Source organism: Lissotriton vulgaris, chromosome 8 (assembly GCF_964263255.1).
Source record: "Lissotriton vulgaris chromosome 8, aLisVul1.2, whole genome shotgun sequence".
Classification (NCBI taxonomy): Eukaryota; Metazoa; Chordata; class Amphibia; order Caudata; family Salamandridae; genus Lissotriton; species Lissotriton vulgaris.
In genome coordinates this window covers 1,529,525,400-1,529,543,196 of record NC_141696.1, presented here as the reverse complement: position 1 = coordinate 1,529,543,196, position 17,797 = coordinate 1,529,525,400, and the positions used below count along the sequence as shown (strand labels likewise).

General features: G+C 38.2%; 12 non-coding genes across 12 annotated transcripts; all 12 read left to right on the top strand.

Moving 5' to 3' along the window:
• Positions 1–178: 178 nt before the first annotated feature.
• On the top strand, positions 179–251 carry TRNAF-GAA (transfer RNA phenylalanine (anticodon GAA)). Its single transcript has one exon. It is a non-coding gene; the product is annotated as a tRNA-Phe (tRNA).
• A 1,089-nt stretch (positions 252–1,340) lies between these two features.
• TRNAF-GAA (transfer RNA phenylalanine (anticodon GAA)) lies at positions 1,341–1,413 on the top strand. The gene has a single exon. It is a non-coding gene; the product is annotated as a tRNA-Phe (tRNA).
• A 2,046-nt stretch (positions 1,414–3,459) lies between these two features.
• On the top strand, positions 3,460–3,532 carry TRNAF-GAA (transfer RNA phenylalanine (anticodon GAA)). The gene has a single exon. It is a non-coding gene; the product is annotated as a tRNA-Phe (tRNA).
• Positions 3,533–4,042: 510 nt separating this feature from the next.
• On the top strand, positions 4,043–4,115 carry TRNAF-GAA (transfer RNA phenylalanine (anticodon GAA)). Its single transcript has one exon. It is a non-coding gene; the product is annotated as a tRNA-Phe (tRNA).
• A 510-nt stretch (positions 4,116–4,625) lies between these two features.
• TRNAF-GAA (transfer RNA phenylalanine (anticodon GAA)) lies at positions 4,626–4,698 on the top strand. The gene has a single exon. It is a non-coding gene; the product is annotated as a tRNA-Phe (tRNA).
• Positions 4,699–5,791: 1,093 nt separating this feature from the next.
• Positions 5,792–5,864, top strand: TRNAF-GAA (transfer RNA phenylalanine (anticodon GAA)). The gene has a single exon. It is a non-coding gene; the product is annotated as a tRNA-Phe (tRNA).
• Positions 5,865–6,373: 509 nt separating this feature from the next.
• On the top strand, positions 6,374–6,446 carry TRNAF-GAA (transfer RNA phenylalanine (anticodon GAA)). Its single transcript has one exon. It is a non-coding gene; the product is annotated as a tRNA-Phe (tRNA).
• Positions 6,447–8,121: 1,675 nt separating this feature from the next.
• On the top strand, positions 8,122–8,194 carry TRNAF-GAA (transfer RNA phenylalanine (anticodon GAA)). The gene has a single exon. It is a non-coding gene; the product is annotated as a tRNA-Phe (tRNA).
• Positions 8,195–12,197: 4,003 nt separating this feature from the next.
• On the top strand, positions 12,198–12,270 carry TRNAF-GAA (transfer RNA phenylalanine (anticodon GAA)). Its single transcript has one exon. It is a non-coding gene; the product is annotated as a tRNA-Phe (tRNA).
• A 510-nt stretch (positions 12,271–12,780) lies between these two features.
• On the top strand, positions 12,781–12,853 carry TRNAF-GAA (transfer RNA phenylalanine (anticodon GAA)). The gene has a single exon. It is a non-coding gene; the product is annotated as a tRNA-Phe (tRNA).
• A 2,838-nt stretch (positions 12,854–15,691) lies between these two features.
• Positions 15,692–15,764, top strand: TRNAF-GAA (transfer RNA phenylalanine (anticodon GAA)). The gene has a single exon. It is a non-coding gene; the product is annotated as a tRNA-Phe (tRNA).
• Positions 15,765–16,855: 1,091 nt separating this feature from the next.
• On the top strand, positions 16,856–16,928 carry TRNAF-GAA (transfer RNA phenylalanine (anticodon GAA)). Its single transcript has one exon. It is a non-coding gene; the product is annotated as a tRNA-Phe (tRNA).
• The last annotated feature ends 869 nt before the right edge of the window (positions 16,929–17,797 follow it).

The window sequence follows — 17,797 nt, the reverse complement described above, 5'->3', positions numbered from 1 at the left end:
AAAAAACAACTACCTAACCTGGATCCCAAAAATGCTATTTACCCATTGCACCAGTTAATTGCGGAATGATACAGGACTCCTTAAAACATATCTCACCATATGAGGCTAAAAATCCAGGTCCTGCATCTGTTTTGTTAAATGGTTTAAATTAAAGTATGAAGACCACAGCTATAAGCAGGCCGAAATAGCTCAGTTGGGAGAGCGTTAGACTGAAGATCTAAAGGTCCCTGGTTCAATCCCGGGTTTCGGCACAGTTGAGAGGTTCCTTGCTTCTAACAAAATAGGTCTTGGAATCAGCTGTAGTACTTTTTTCTCTATCAACATTTTTATCAACTGATCTACAAAATGATCAATTCAACATAGACTTTGCTTTCTTTCCTCCTTTTAAACTTTCTTCCACCTATCTTGCCTTCAGGTTTGACTATGAATGTTTTCCATTTCGTCCTTTTTTGTAAAGTAAACTCTTGTCTGCATCACATTCCACTTCCCCTTGAACACAGATGTCAGTAGTCAGATGACATTGCTTACCTACTCATGCCAAATATATCTGGGTAATATAGTGCTAGTCCATTCAGAGTTAAAAAAACAACTACCTAACCTGGATCCCAAAAATGCTATTTACCCATTGCACCAGTTAACTGGGGAATGATACAGGACTCCTTAAAACATATCTCTACCATATGAGGTTAAAAACTCCAGGCCCTGCATCTATTTTGTTAAATGGTTCAAATTAAAGTATGAAGACCCCAGCTATCAGAAGGCCGAAATAGCTCAGTTGGGAGAGCGTTAGACTGAAGATCTAAAGGTCCCTGGTTCAATCCTGGGTTTCGGCACAGTTGAGAGGTTCCTTGCTTCTAGCAAAATAGGTCTTGGAATCAGCTGTAGTACTTTTTCTCTGTTAACATTTTTATCAACTGATCTACAAAATGATCAATTCAACATAGACTTTGCTTTCTGTCCTCCTTTTAATCTTTCTTCCACCTATCTTGCCTTCCGGTTTGACTATGAATGTTTTCCATTTCGTCCTTTTTTGTAAAGTAAACTCTTGTCTGCATCACATTCCACTTCCCCTTGAACACAGATGTCAGTAGTCAGATGACATTGCTTACCTACTCATGCCAAATATATCTGGGTAATATAGTGCTAGTCCATTCAGAGTTAAAAAAACAACTACCTAACCTGGATCCCAAAAATGCTATTTACCCATTGCACCAGTTAACTGGGGAATGATACAGGACTCCTTAAAACATATCTCTACCATATGAGGTTAAAAATCCAGGTCCTGCATCTATTTTGTTAAATGGTTCAAATTAAAGTATGAAGACCCCAACTATCAGAAGGCCGAAATAGCTCAGTTGGGAGAGCGTTAGACTGAAGATCTAAAGGTCCCTGGTTCAATCCCGGGTTTCGGCACAGTTGAGACGTTCCTTGCTTCTAACAAAATAGGTCTTGGAATCAGCTGTAGTACTTTTTCTCTATTCATCAAATTTTTTCCAACTGATCTACAACACAATCAATTCAACATAGACTTTGCTTTATGTCCTCCTTCTAAACTTGCTTCCACCTCTCTTATCTTCAGGTTTGACAATGAATATTTCCCATTTCATGCTTTTTTGTAAAGTAAACTCTTGTCTGCATTACCTTCCACTTCCCCTTGAACACAGATGTCAGTAGTCAGATGACATTGCTTACCTACTCATGCCAAATATATCTGGATAATATAGTGCTAGTCCATTCAGAGTTAAAAAAACAACTACCTATCCTGGATCCAAAAAATGCTATTTACCCATTGTACCAGTTAATTGCGGAATGATACAGGACTCCTTAAGACATATCTCTACCATATGAGGTTAAAAATCCAGGTCCTGCATCTATTTTGTTAAATGGTTTAAAATAAAGTATGAAGACCACAGCTATAAGCAGGCCGAAATAGCTCCGTTGGGAGAGCGTTAGACTGAAGATCTAAAGGTCCCTGGTTCAATCCCGGGTTTCGGCACAGTTGAGAGGTTCCTTGCTTCTAAAAAAATAGGTCTTGGAATCAGCTGTAGTACTTTTTCTCTATTCATCAAATTTTTTCCAACTGATCTACAACACAATCAATTTAACATAGACTTTGCTTTATGTCCTCCTTCTAAACTTGCTTCCACCTCTCTTACCTTCAGGTTTGACAATGAATATTTCCCATTTCATGCTTTTTTATAAAGTAAACTCTTGTCTGCATTACCTTCCACCTCCGCTTGAATACAGATGTCAGTAGTCAGATGACATTGCTTACCTACTCATGCCAAATATATCTGGGTAATATAGTGCTAGTCCATTCAGAGTTAAAAAAACAACTACCTAACCTGGATCCCAAAACTGCAATTTGCCCATTGCACCAGTTAATTGCGGAATGATACAGGACTCCTTAAAACATATGTCTACCATTTGAGGTTAGAAAATCCAGGTCCTGCATCTATTTTGTTAAATGGTTTAAATTAGAGTATGAAGACCACAGCTATAAGCTGGCCGCTATAGCTCAGTTGGGAGAGCGTTAGACTCTAGATCTAAAGGTCCCTGTTTCCATCCCGGGTTTCGGCACAGTTGAGAGGTTCCTTGCTTCTAACAAAATAGGTCTTGGAATCAGCTGTAGTACTTTTTTCTCTATCAACATTTTTATCAACTGATCTACAAAATGATCAATTCAACATAGACTTTGCTTTCTGTCCTCCTTTTAAACTTTCTTCCACCTATCTTGCCTTCAGGTTTGACAATGAATGTTTCCCATTTAGTCCTTTTTTGTAAAGTAAACTCTTGTCTGCATCACATTCCACTTCCCCTTGAACACAGATGTCAGTAGTCAGATGACATTGCTTACCTACTCATGCCAAATATATCTAGGTAATATAGTGCTAGTCCATTCAGAGTTAAAAAAACAACTACCTAACCTGGATCCCAAAAATGCTATTTACCCATTGCACCAGTTCCTTGCTTCTAACAAAATAGGTCTTGGAATCAGCTGTAGTACTTTTTCTCTGTTAACATTTTTATCAACTGATCTACAAAATGATCAATTCAACATAGACTTTGCTTTCTGTCCTCCTTTTAATCTTTCTTCCACCTATCTTGCCTTCCGGTTTGACTATGAATGTTTTCCATTTCGTCCTTTTTTGTAAAGTAAACTCTTGTCTGCATCACATTCCACTTCCCCTTGAACACAGATGTCAGTAGTCAGATGACATTGCTTACCTACTCATGCCAAATATATCTGGATAATATAGTGCTAGTCCATTCAGAGTTAAAAAAACAACTACCTATCCTGGATCCAAAAAATGCTATTTACCCATTGTACCAGTTAATTGCGGAATGATACAGGACTCCTTAAGACATATCTCTACCATATGAGGTTAAAAATCCAGGTCCTGCATCTATTTTGTTAAATGGTTTAAATTAAAGTATGAAGACCACAGCTATAAGCAGGCCGAAATAGCTCAGTTGGGAGAGCGTTAGACTGAAGATCTAAAGGTCCCTGGTTCAATCCCGGGTTTCGGCACAGTTGAGAGGTTCCTTGCTTCTAAAAAAATAGGTCTTGGAATCAGCTGTAGTACTTTTTCTCTATTCATCAAATTTTTTCCAACTGATCTACAACACAATCAATTTAACATAGACTTTGCTTTATGTCCTCCTTCTAAACTTGCTTCCACCTCTCTTATCTTCAGGTTTGACAATGAATATTTCCCATTTTCTGCTTTTTTGTAAAGTAAACTCTTGTCTGCATTACCTTCCACTTCCCCTTGAACACAGATGTCAGTAGTCAGATGACATTGCTTACCTACTCATGCCAAATATATCTGGGTAATATAGTGCTAGTCCATTCAGAGTTAAAAAAACAACTACCTATCCTGGATCCAAAAAATGCTATTTACCCATTGTACCAGTTAATTGCGGAATGATACAGGACTCCTTAAGACATATCTCTACCATATGAGGTTAAAAATCCAGGTCCTGCATCTATTTTGTTAAATGGTTCAAATTAAAGTATGAAGACCACAGCTATAAGCAGGCCGAAATAGCTCAGTTGGGAGAGCGTTAGACTGAAGATCTAAAGGTCCCTGGTTCAATCCCGGGTTTCGGCACAGTTGAGAGGTTCCTTGCTTCTAACAAAATAGGTCTTGGAATCAGCTGTAGTACTTTTTCTCTATTCATCAAATTTTTTCCAACTGATCTACAACACAATCAATTTAACATAGACTTTGCTTTATGTCCTCCTTCTAAACTTGCTTCCACCTCTCTTACCTTCAGGTTTGACAATGAATATTTCCCATTTCATGCTTTTTTGTAAAGTAAACTCTTGTCTGCATTACCTTCCACTTCCCCTTGAACACAGATGTCAGTAGTCAGATGACATTGCTTACCTACTCATGCCAAATATATCTGGATAATATAGTGCTAGTCCATTCAGAGTTAAAAAAACAACTACCTATCCTGGATCCAAAAAATGCTATTTACCCATTGTACCAGTTAATTGCGGAATGATACAGGACTCCTTAAGACATATCTCTACCATATGAGGTTAAAAATCCAGGTCCTGCATCTATTTTGTTAAATGGTTTAAATTAAAGTATGAAGACGACAGCTATAAGCAGGCCGAAATAGCTCAGTTGGGAGAGCGTTAGACTGAAGATCTAAAGGTCCCTGGTTCAATCCCGGGTTTCGGCACAGTTGAGAGGTTCCTTGCTTCTAAAAAAATAGGTCTTGGAATCAGCTGTAGTACTTTTTCTCTATTCATCAAATTTTTTCCAACTGATCTACAACACAATCAATTTAACATAGACTTTGCTTTATGTCCTCCTTCTAAACTTGCTTCCATCTCTCTTACCTTCAGGTTTGACAATGAATATTTCCCATTTCATGCTTTTTTGTAAAGTAAACTCTTGTCTGCATTACCTTCCACCTCCCCTTGAATACAGATGTCAGTAGTCAGATGACATTGCTTACCTACTCATGCCAAATATATCTGGATAATATAGTGCTAGTCCATTCAGAGTTAAAAAAACAACTACCTATCCTGGATCCAAAAAATGCTATTTACCCATTGTACCAGTTAATTGCGGAATGATACAGGACTCCTTAAGACATATCTCTACCATATGAGGTTAAAAATCCAGGTCCTGCATCTATTTTGTTAAATGGTTTAAATTAAAGTATGAAGACCACAGCTATAAGCAGGCCGAAATAGCTCAGTTGGGAGAGTGTTAGACTGAAGATCTAAAGGTCCCTGGTTCAATCCCGGGTTTCGGCACAGTTGAGAGGTTCCTTGCTTCTAAAAAAATAGGTCTTGGAATCAGCTGTAGTACTTTTTCTCTATTCATCAAATTTTTTCCAACTGATCTACAACACAATCAATTTAACATAGACTTTGCTTTATGTCCTCCTTCTAAACTTGCTTCCACCTCTCTTATCTTCAGGTTTGACAATGAATATTTCCCATTTTCTGCTTTTTTGTAAAGTAAACTCTTGTCTGCATTACCTTCCACTTCCCCTTGAACACAGATGTCAGTAGTCAGATGACATTGCTTACCTACTCATGCCAAATATATCTGGGTAATATAGTGCTAGTCCATTCAGAGTTAAAAAAACAACTACCTATCCTGGATCCAAAAAATGCTATTTACCCATTGTACCAGTTAATTGCGGAATGATACAGGACTCCTTAAGACATATCTCTACCATATGAGGTTAAAAATCCAGGTCCTGCATCTATTTTGTTAAATGGTTCAAATTAAAGTATGAAGACCACAGCTATAAGCAGGCCGAAATAGCTCAGTTGGGAGAGCGTTAGACTGAAGATCTAAAGGTCCCTGGTTCAATCCCGGGTTTCGGCACAGTTGAGAGGTTCCTTGCTTCTAACAAAATAGGTCTTGGAATCAGCTGTAGTACTTTTTCTCTATTCATCAAATTTTTTCCAACTGATCTACAACACAATCAATTTAACATAGACTTTGCTTTATGTCCTCCTTCTAAACTTGCTTCCACCTCTCTTACCTTCAGGTTTGACAATGAATATTTCCCATTTCATGCTTTTTTGTAAAGTAAACTCTTGTCTGCATTACCTTCCACTTCCCCTTGAACACAGATGTCAGTAGTCAGATGACATTGCTTACCTACTCATGCCAAATATATCTGGATAATATAGTGCTAGTCCATTCAGAGTTAAAAAAACACTACCTATCCTGGATCCAAAAAATGCTATTTACCCATTGTACCAGTTAATTGCGGAATGATACAGGACTCCTTAAGACATATCTCTACCATATGAGGTTAAAAATCAAGGTCCTGCATCTATTTTGTTAAATGGTTTAAATTAAAGTATGAAGACCACAGCTATAAGCAGGCCGAAATAGCTCAGTTGGGAGAGCGTTAGACTGAAGATCTAAAGGTCCCTGGTTCAATCCCGGGTTTCGGCACAGTTGAGAGGTTCCTTGCTTCTAAAAAAAATAGGTCTTGGAATCAGCTGTAGTACTTTTTCTCTATTCATCAAATTTTTTCCAACTGATCTACAACACAATCAATTTAACATAGACTTTGATTTATGTCCTCCTTCTAAACTTGCTTCCATCTCTCTTACCTTCAGGTTTGACAATGAATATTTCCCATTTCATGCTTTTTTGTAAAGTAAACTCTTGTCTGCATTACCTTCCACCTCCCCTTGAATACAGATGTCAGTAGTCAGATGACATTGCTTACCTACTCATGCCAAATATATCTGGGTAATATAGTGCTAGTCCATTCAGAGTTAAAAAAACAACTACCTAACCTGGATCCCAAAACTGCAATTTGCCCATTGCACCAGTTAATTGCGGAATGATACAGGACTCCTTAAAACATATCTCTACCATATGAGGTTAAAAATCCAGGTCCTGCATCTATTTTGTTAAATGGTTTAAATTAGAGTATGAAGACCACATCTATAAGCTGGCCGCTATAGCTCAGTTGGGAGAGCGTTAGACTCTAGATCTAAAGGTCCCTGGTTCCATCCCGGGTTTCGGCACAGTTGAGAGGTTCCTTGCTTCTAACAAAATAGGTCTTGGAAGCAGCTGTAGTACTTTTTTCTCTATCAACATTTTTATCAACTGATCTACAAAATGATCAATTCAACATAGACTTTGCTTTCTGTCCTCCTTTTAAACTTTCTTCCACCTATCTTGCCTTCAGGTTTGACAATGAATGTTTCCCATTTAGTCCTTTTTTGTAAAGTAAACTCTTGTCTGCATCACATTCCACTTCCCCTTGAACACAGATGTCAGTAGTCAGATGACATTGCTTACCTACTCATGCCAAATATATCTAGGTAATATAGTGCTAGTCCATTTAGAGTTAAAAAACAACTACCTAACCTGGATCCCAAAAATGCTATTTACCCATTGCACCAGTTAACTGGGGAATGATACAGGACTCCTTAAAACATATCTCTACCATATGAGGTTAAAAATCCAGGTCCTGCATCTATTTTGTTAAATGGTTTAAATTAAAGTGTGAAGACCACAGCTATAAGCAGGCTGAAATAGCTCAGCTGGGAGAGCGTTAGACTGAAGATCTAAAGGTCCCTGGTTCAATCTCGGGTTTCGGCACAGTTGAGAGGTTCCTTGCTTCTAACAAAATAGGTCTTGGAATCAGCTGTTGTACTTTTTCTCTATTCATCAATTTTTTTCCAACTGATCTACAACACAATCAATTTAACATAGACTTTGCTTTATGTCCTCCTTCTAAACTTGCTTCCACCTCTCTTACCTTCAGGTTTGACAATGAATATTTCCCATTTCATGCTTTTTTGTAAAGTAAACTCTTGTCTGCATTACCTTCCACCTCCCCTTGAATACAGATGTCAGTAGTCAGATGACATTGCTTACCTACTCATGCCAAATATATCTGGGTAATATAGTGCTAGTCCATTCAGAGTTAAAAAAACAACTACCTAACCTGGATCCCAAAAATGCTATTTACCCATTGCACCAGTTAACTGGGGAATGATACAGGACTCCTTAAAACATATCTCTACCATATGAGGTTAAAAACTCCAGGCCCTGCATCTATTTTGTTAAATGGTTCAAATTAAAGTATGAAGACCCCAGCTATCAGAAGGCCGAAATAGCTCAGTTGGGAGAGCGTTAGACTGAAGATCTAAAGGTCCCTGGTTCAATCCCGGGTTTCGGCACAGTTGAGAGGTTCCTTGCTTCTAAAAAAATAGGTCTTGGAATCAGCTGTAGTACTTTTTCTCTATTCATCAAATTTTTTCCAACTGATCTACAACACAATCAATTTAACATAGACTTTGCTTTATGTCCTCCTTCTAAACTTGCTTCCACCTCTCTTACCTTCAGGTTTGACAATGAATATTTCCCATTTCATGCTTTTTTGTAAAGTAAACTCTTGTCTGCATTACCTTCCACCTCCGCTTGAATACAGATGTCAGTAGTCAGATGACATTGCTTACCTACTCATGCCAAATATATCTGGGTAATATAGTGCTAGTCCATTCAGAGTTAAAAAAACAACTACCTAACCTGGATCCCAAAACTGCAATTTGCCCATTGCACCAGTTAATTGCGGAATGATACAGGACTCCTTAAAACATATCTCTACCATATGAGGTTAAAAATCCAGGTCCTGCATCTATTTTGTTAAATGGTTTAAATTAGAGTATGAAGACCACAGCTATAAGCTGGCCGCTATAGCTCAGTTGGGAGAGCGTTAGACTCTAGATCTAAAGGTCCCTGGTTCCATCCCGGGTTTCGGCACAGTTGAGAGGTTCCTTGCTTCTAACAAAATAGGTCTTGGAATCAGCTGTAGTACTTTTTTCTCTATCAACATTTTTATCAACTGATCTACAAAATGATCAATTCAACATAGACTTTGCTTTCTGTCCTCCTTTTAAACTTTCTTCCACCTATCTTGCCTTCAGGTTTGACAATGAATGTTTCCCATTTAGTCCTTTTTTGTAAAGTAAACTCTTGTCTGCATCACATTCCACTTCCCCTTGAACACAGATGTCAGTAGTCAGATGACATTGCTTACCTACTCATGCCAAATATATCTAGGTAATATAGTGCTAGTCCATTCAGAGTTAAAAAAACAACTACCTAACCTGGATCCCAAAAATGCTATTTACCCATTGCACCAGTTAACTGGGGAATGATACAGGACTCCTTAAAACATATCTCTACCATATGAGGTTAAAAATCCAGGTCCTGCATCTATTTTGTTAAATGGTTTAAATTAAAGTGTGAAGACCACAGCTATAAGCAGGCTGAAATAGCTCAGTTGGGAGAGCGTTAGACTGAAAATCTAAAGGTCCCTGGTTCAATCCCGGGTTTCGGCACAGTTGAGAGGTTCCTTGCTTCTAACAAAATAGGTCTTGGAATCAGCTGTTGTACTTTTTCTCTATTCATCAATTTTTTTCCAACTGATCTACAACACAATCAATTTAACATAGACTTTGCTTTATGTCCTCCTTCTAAACTTGCTTCCACCTCTCTTACCTTCAGGTTTGACAATGAATATTTCCCATTTCATGCTTTTTTGTAAAGTAAACTCTTGTCTGCATTACCTTCCACCTCCCCTTGAATACAGATGTCAGTAGTCAGATGACATTGCTTACCTACTCATGCCAAATATATCTGGGTAATATAGTGCTAGTCCATTCAGAGTTAAAAAAACAACTACCTAACCTGGATCCCAAAACTGCTATTTGCCCATTGCACCAGTTAATTGCGGAATGATACAGGACTCCTTAAAACATATCTCTACCATATGAGGTTAAAAATCCAAGTCCTGCATCTATTTTGTTAAATGGTTTAAATTAAAGTATGAAGACCACAGCTATAAGCAGGCCGCAATAGCTCAGTTGGGAGAGCGTTACACTGAAGATCTGAAGGTCCCTGGTTCAATCCCGGGTTTCGGCACAGTTGAGAGGTTCCTTGCTTCTAAAAAAAATAGGTCTTGGAATCAGCTGTAGTACTTTTTCTCTATTCATCAAATTTTTTCCAACTGATCTACAACACAATCAATTTAACATAGACTTTGATTTATGTCCTCCTTCTAAACTTGCTTCCATCTCTCTTACCTTCAGGTTTGACAATGAATATTTCCCATTTCATGCTTTTTTGTAAAGTAAACTCTTGTCTGCATTACCTTCCACCTCCCCTTGAATACAGATGTCAGTAGTCAGATGACATTGCTTACCTACTCATGCCAAATATATCTGGGTAATATAGTGCTAGTCCATTCAGAGTTAAAAAAACAACTACCTAACCTGGATCCCAAAACTGCAATTTGCCCATTGCACCAGTTAATTGCGGAATGACACAGGACTCCTTAAAACATATCTCTACCATATGAGGTTAAAAATCCAGGTCCTGCATCTATTTTGTTAAATGGTTTAAATTAGAGTATGAAGACCACATCTATAAGCTGGCCGCTATAGCTCAGTTGGGAGAGCGTTAGACTCTAGATCTAAAGGTCCCTGGTTCCATCCCGGGTTTCGGCACAGTTGAGAGGTTCCTTGCTTCTAACAAAATAGGTCTTGGAAGCAGCTGTAGTACTTTTTTCTCTATCAACATTTTTATCAACTGATCTACAAAATGATCAATTCAACATAGACTTTGCTTTCTGTCCTCCTTTTAAACTTTCTTCCACCTATCTTGCCTTCAGGTTTGACAATGAATGTTTCCCATTTAGTCCTTTTTTGTAAAGTAAACTCTTGTCTGCATCACATTCCACTTCCCCTTGAACACAGATGTCAGTAGTCAGATGACATTGCTTACCTACTCATGCCAAATATATCTAGGTAATATAGTGCTAGTCCATTCAGAGTTAAAAAAACAACTACCTAACCTGGATCCCAAAAATGCTATTTACCCATTGCACCAGTTAACTGGGGAATGATACAGGACTCCTTAAAACATATCTCTACCATATGAGGTTAAAAATCCAGGTCCTGCATCTATTTTGTTAAATGGTTTAAATTAAAGTGTGAAGACCACAGCTATAAGCAGGCTGAAATAGCTCAGTTGGGAGAGCGTTAGACTGAAGATCTAGAGGTCCCTGGTTCAATCCCGGGTTTCGGCACAGTTGAGAGGTTCCTTGCTTCTAACAAAATAGGTCTTGGAATCAGCTGTTGTACTTTTTCTCTATTCATCAATTTTTTTCCAACTGATCTACAACACAATCAATTTAACATAGACTTTGCTTTATGTCCTCCTTCTAAACTTGCTTCCACCTCTCTTACCTTCAGGTTTGACAATGAATATTTCCCATTTCATGCTTTTTTGTAAAGTAAACTCTTGTCTGCATTACCTTCCACCTCCCCTTGAATACAGATGTCAGTAGTCAGATGACATTGCTTACCTACTCATGCCAAATATATCTGGGTAATATAGTGCTAGTCCATTCAGAGTTAAAAAAACAACTACCTAACCTGGATCCCAAAAATGCTATTTACCCATTGCACCAGTTAACTGGGGAATGATACAGGACTCCTTAAAACATATCTCTACCATATGAGGTTAAAAACTCCAGGCCCTGCATCTATTTTGTTAAATGGTTCAAATTAAAGTATGAAGACCCCAGCTATCAGAAGGCCGAAATAGCTCAGTTGGGAGAGCGTTAGACTGAAGATCTAAAGGTACCTGGTTCAATCCCGGGTTTCGGCACAGTTGAGAGGTTCCTTGCTTCTAACAAAATAGGTCTTGGAATCAGCTGTAGTACTTTTTCTCTGTTAACATTTTTATCAACTGATCTACAAAATGATCAATTCAACATAGACTTTGCTTTCTGTCCTCCTTTTAATCTTTCTTCCACCTATCTTGCCTTCCGGTTTGACTATGAATGTTTTCCATTTCGTCCTTTTTTGTAAAGTAAACTCTTGTCTGCATCACATTCCACTTCCCCTTGAACACAGATGTCAGTAGTCAGATGACATTGCTTACCTACTCATGCCAAATATATCTGGGTAATATAGTGCTAGTCCATTCAGAGTTAAAAAAACAACTACCTAACCTGGATCCCAAAAATGCTATTTACCCATTGCACCAGTTAACTGGGGAATGATACAGGACTCCTTAAAACATATCTCTACCATATGAGGTTAAAAATCCAGGTCATGCCTCTATTTTGTTAAATGGTTCAAATTAAAGTATGAAGACCCCAACTATCAGAAGGCCGAAATAGCTCAGTTGGGAGAGCGTTAGACTGAAGATCTAAAGGTCCCTGGTTCAATCCCGGGTTTCGGCACAGTTGAGACGTTCCTTGCTTCTAACAAAATAGGTCTTGGAATCAGCTGTAGTACTTTTTCTCTATTCATCAAATTTTTTCCAACTGATCTACAACACAATCAATTCAACATAGACTTTGCTTTATGTCCTCCTTCTAAACTTGCTTCCACCTCTCTTATCTTCAGGTTTGACAATGAATATTTCCCATTTCATGCTTTTTTGTAAAGTAAACTCTTGTCTGCATTACCTTCCACTTCCCCTTGAACACAGATGTCAGTAGTCAGATGACATTGCTTACCTACTCATGCCAAATATATCTGGATAATATAGTGCTAGTCCATTCAGAGTTAAAAAAACAACTACCTATCCTGGATCCAAAAAATGCTATTTACCCATTGTACCAGTTAATTGCGGAATGATACAGGACTCCTTAAGACATATCTCTACCATATGAGGTTAAAAATCCAGGTCCTGCATCTATTTTGTTAAATGGTTTAAATTAAAGTATGAAGACCACAGCTATAAGCAGGCCGAAATAGCTCAGTTGGGAGAGCGTTAGACTGAAGATCTAAAGGTCCCTGGTTCAATCCCGGGTTTCGGCACAGTTGAGAGGTTCCTTGCTTCTAAAAAAATAGGTCTTGGAATCAGCTGTAGTACTTTTTCTCTATTCATCAAATTTTTTCCAACTGATCTACAACACAATCAATTTAACATAGACTTTGCTTTATGTCCTCCTTCTAAACTTGCTTCCACCTCTCTTACCTTCAGGTTTGACAATGAATATTTCCCATTTCATGCTTTTTTGTAAAGTAAACTCTTGTCTGCATTACCTTCCACCTCCGCTTGAATACAGATGTCAGTAGTCAGATGACATTGCTTACCTACTCATGCCAAATATATCTGGGTAATATAGTGCTAGTCCATTCAGAGTTAAAAAAACAACTACCTAACCTGGATCCCAAAACTGCAATTTGCCCATTGCACCAGTTAATTGCGGAATGATACAGGACTCCTTAAAACATATCTCTACCATATGAGGTTAAAAATCCAGGTCCTGCATCTATTTTGTTAAATGGTTTAAATTAGAGTATGAAGACCACAGCTATAAGCTGGCCGCTATAGCTCAGTTGGGAGAGCGTTAGACTCTAGATCTAAAGGTCCCTGGTTCCATCCCGGGTTTCGGCACAGTTGAGAGGTTCCTTGCTTCTAACAAAATAGGTCTTGGAATCAGCTGTAGTACTTTTTTCTCTATCAACATTTTTATCAACTGATCTACAAAATGATCAATTCAACATAGACTTTGCTTTCTGTCCTCCTTTTAAACTTTCTTCCACCTATCTTGCCTTCAGGTTTGACAATGAATGTTTCCCATTTAGTCCTTTTTTGTAAAGTAAACTCTTGTCTGCATCACATTCCACTTCCCCTTGAACACAGATGTCAGTAGTCAGATGACATTGCTTACCTACTCATGCCAAATATATCTAGGTAATATAGTGCTAGTCCATTCAGAGTTAAAAAAACAACTACCTAACCTGGATCCCAAAAATGCTATTTACCCATTGCACCAGTTAACTGGGGAATGATACAGGACTCCTTAAAACATATCTCTACCATATGAGGTTAAAAATCCAGGTCCTGCATCTATTTTGTTAAATGGTTTAAATTAAAGTGTGAAGACCACAGCTATAAGCAGGCTGAAATAGCTCAGTTGGGAGAGCGTTAGACTGAAAATCTAAAGGTCCCTGGTTCAATCCCGGGTTTCGGCACAGTTGAGAGGTTCCTTGCTTCTAACAAAATAGGTCTTGGAATCAGCTGTTGTACTTTTTCTCTATTCATCAATTTTTTTCCAACTGATCTACAACACAATCAATTTAACATAGACTTTGCTTTATGTCCTCCTTCTAAACTTGCTTCCACCTCTCTTACCTTCAGGTTTGACAATGAATATTTCCCATTTCATGCTTTTTTGTAAAGTAAACTCTTGTCTGCATTACCTTCCACCTCCCCTTGAATACAGATGTCAGTCGTCAGATGACATTGCTTACCTACTCATGCCAAATATATCTGGGTAATATAGTGCTAGTCCATTCAGAGTTAAAAAAACAACTACCTAACCTGGATCCCAAAACTGCTATTTGCCCATTGCACCAGTTAATTGCGGAATGATACAGGACTCCTTAAAACATATCTCTACCATATGAGGTTAAAAATCCAAGTCCTGCATCTATTTTGTTAAATGGTTTAAATTAAAGTATGAAGACCACAGCTATAAGCAGGCCGCAATAGCTCAGTTGGGAGAGCGTTACACTGAAGATCTGAAGGTCCCTGGTTCAATCCCGGGTTTCGGCACAGTTGAGAGGTTTCTTGCTTCTAACAAAATAGGTCTTGGAATAAGCTGTAGTACTTTTTTCTCTATCAACATTTTTATCAACTGATCTACAAAATGATCAATTCAACATAGACTTTGCTTTCTGTCCTCTTTTTAAACTTTCTTCCACCTATCTTGCCTTCAGGTTTGACAATGAATGTTTCCCATTTTGTCCTTTTTTGTAAAGTAAACTCTTGTCTGCATCACATTCCACTTCCCCTTGAACACAGATGTCAGTAGTCAGATGACATTGCTTACCTACTCATGCCAAATATATCTAGGTAATATAGTGCTAGTCCATTCAGAGTTAAAAAAACAACTACCTAACCTGGATCCCAAAAATGCTATTTACCCATTGCACCAGTTAACTGGGGAATGGTACAGGACTCCTTAAAACATATCTCTACCATATGAGGTTAAAAATCCAGGTCCTGCATCTATTTTGTTAAATGGTTCAAATTAAAGTATGAAGACCACAGCTATGAGAAGGCCGAAATAGCTCAGTTTGGAGAGCGTTAGACTGAAGATCTGAAGGTCCCTGGATCAATCCCAGGTTTCGGCACAGTTGAGAGGTTCCTTGCTTCTAGCAAAATAGGTCTTGGAATCAGCTGTAGAACTTTTTCTCTATTCATCAAATTTTTTCGAACTGATCTACAACACAATCAATTTAACATAGACTTTGCTTTATGTCCTCCTTCTAAACTTGCTTCCACCTCTCTTACCTTCAGGTTTGACAATGAATATTTCGCATTTCATGCTTTTTTGTAAAGTAAACTCTTGTCTGCATTACCTTCCACTTCCCCTTGAACACAGATGTCAGTAGTCAGATGACATTGCCTACCTACTCATGCCAAATATATCTGGGTAATATAGTGCTAGTCCATTCAGAGTTAAAAAAACAACTACCTAACCTGGATCCAAAAAATGCTATTTACCCATTGTACCAGTTAATTGCGGAATGATACAGGACTCCTTAAAACATATCTCTACCATATGAGGTTAAAAATCCAGGTCCTGCATCTATTTTTCTAAATGGTTTAAATTAAAGTATGAAGACCACAGCTATAAGCAGGCCGAAATAGCTCAGTTGGGAGAGCGTTAGACTGAAGATCTAAAGGTCCCTGGTTCAATCCCGGGTTTCGGCACAGTTGAGAGGTTCCTTGCTTCTAACAAAATAGGTCTTGGAATCAGCTGTAGTACTTTTTCTCTATTCATCAAATTATTTCCAACTGATCTACAACACAATCAATTTAACATAGACTTTGCTTTATGTCCTCCTTCTAAACTTGCTTCCACCTCTCTTACCTTCAGGTTTGACAATGAATATTTCCCATTTCATGCTTTTTTGTAAAGTAAACTCTTGTCTGCATTACCTTCCACCTCCCCTTGAATACAGATGTCAGTAGTCAGATGACATTGCTTACCTACTCATGCCAAATATATCTGGGTAATATAGTGCTAGTCCATTCAGAGTTAAAAAAACAACTACCTAACCTGGATCCCAAAAATGCTATTTGCCCATTGCACCAGTTAATTGCGGAATGATACAGGACTCCTTAAAACATATCTCTACCATATGAGGTTAAAAATCCAGGTCCTGCATCTATTTTGTTAAATAGTTTAAATTAAAGTATGAAGACCACAGCTATAAGCAGGCCGCAATAGCTCAGTGGGGAGAGCGTTAGACTGAAGATCTAAAGGTCCCTGGTTCCATCCCGGGTTTCGGCACAGTTGAGAGGTTCCTTGCTTCTAACAAAATAGGTCTTGGAATCAGCTGTAGTACTTTTTTCTCTATCAACATTTTTATCAACTGATCTACAAAATGATCAATTCAACATAGACTTTGCTTTCTGTCCTCCTTTTAAACTTTCTTCCACCTATCTTGCCTTCAGGTTTGACAATGAATGTTTCCCATTTCGTCCATTTTTGTAAAGTAAACTCTTGTCTGCATCACATTCCACTTCCCCTTGAACACAGATGTCAGTAGTCAGATGACATTGCTTACCTACTCATGCCAAATATATCTAGGTAATATAGTGCTAGTCCATTCAGAGTTAAAAAAACAACTACCTAACCTGGATCCCAAAAATGCTATTTACCCATTGCACCAGTTAACTGGGGAATTATACAGGACTCCTTACAACATATCTCTACCATATGAGGGTAAAAATCTAGGTCCTGCATCTATTTTGTTAAATGGTTTAAATTAAAGTATGAAGACCCCAGCTATAAGCAGGCCGAAATAGCTCAGTTGGGAGAGCATTAGACTGAAGATCTAAAGGTCCCTGGTTCAATCCCGGGTTTCGGCACAGTTGAGAGGTTCCTTGCTTCTAACAAAATAGGTCTTGGAATCAGCTGTAGTACTTTTTCTCTATTCATCAAATTTTTTCCAACTGATCTACAACACAATCAATTTAACATAGACTTTGCTTTATGTCCTCCTTCTAAACTTGCTTCCACCTCTCTTACCTTCAGGTTTGACAATGAATATTTCCCATTTCATGCTTTTTTGTAAAGTAAACTCTTGTCTGCATTACCTTCCACCTCCCCTTGAATACAGATGTCAGTAGTCAGATGACATTGCTTACCTACTCATGCCAAATATATCTGGGTAATATAGTGCTAGTCCATTCAGAGTTAAAAAAAACAACTACCTAACCTGGATCCCAAAACTGCTATTTGCCCATTGCACCAGTTAATTGCGGAATGATACAGGACTCCTTAAAACATATCTCTACCATATGAGGTTAAAAATCCAGGTCCTGCATCTATTTTGTTAAATGGTTTAAATTAAAGTATGAAGACCACAGCTATAAGCAGGCCGCAATAGCTCAGTTTGGAGAGCGTTAGACTGAAGATCTAAAGGTCCCTGGTTCAATCCCGGGTTTCGGCACAGTTGAGAGGTTCCTTGCTTCTAACAAAATAGGTCTTGGAATCAGCTGTAGTACTTTTTCTCTATTCATCAAATTTTTCCAACTGATCTACAACACAATCAATTTAACATAGACTTTGCTTTATGTACTCCTTCTAAACTTGCTTCCACCTCTCTTACCTTCAGGTTTGACAATGAATATTTCCCATTTCATGCTTTTTTGTAAAGTAAACTCTTGTCTGCATTACCTTCCACTTCCCCTTGAACACAGATGTCAGTAGTCAGATGACATTGCTTACCTACTCA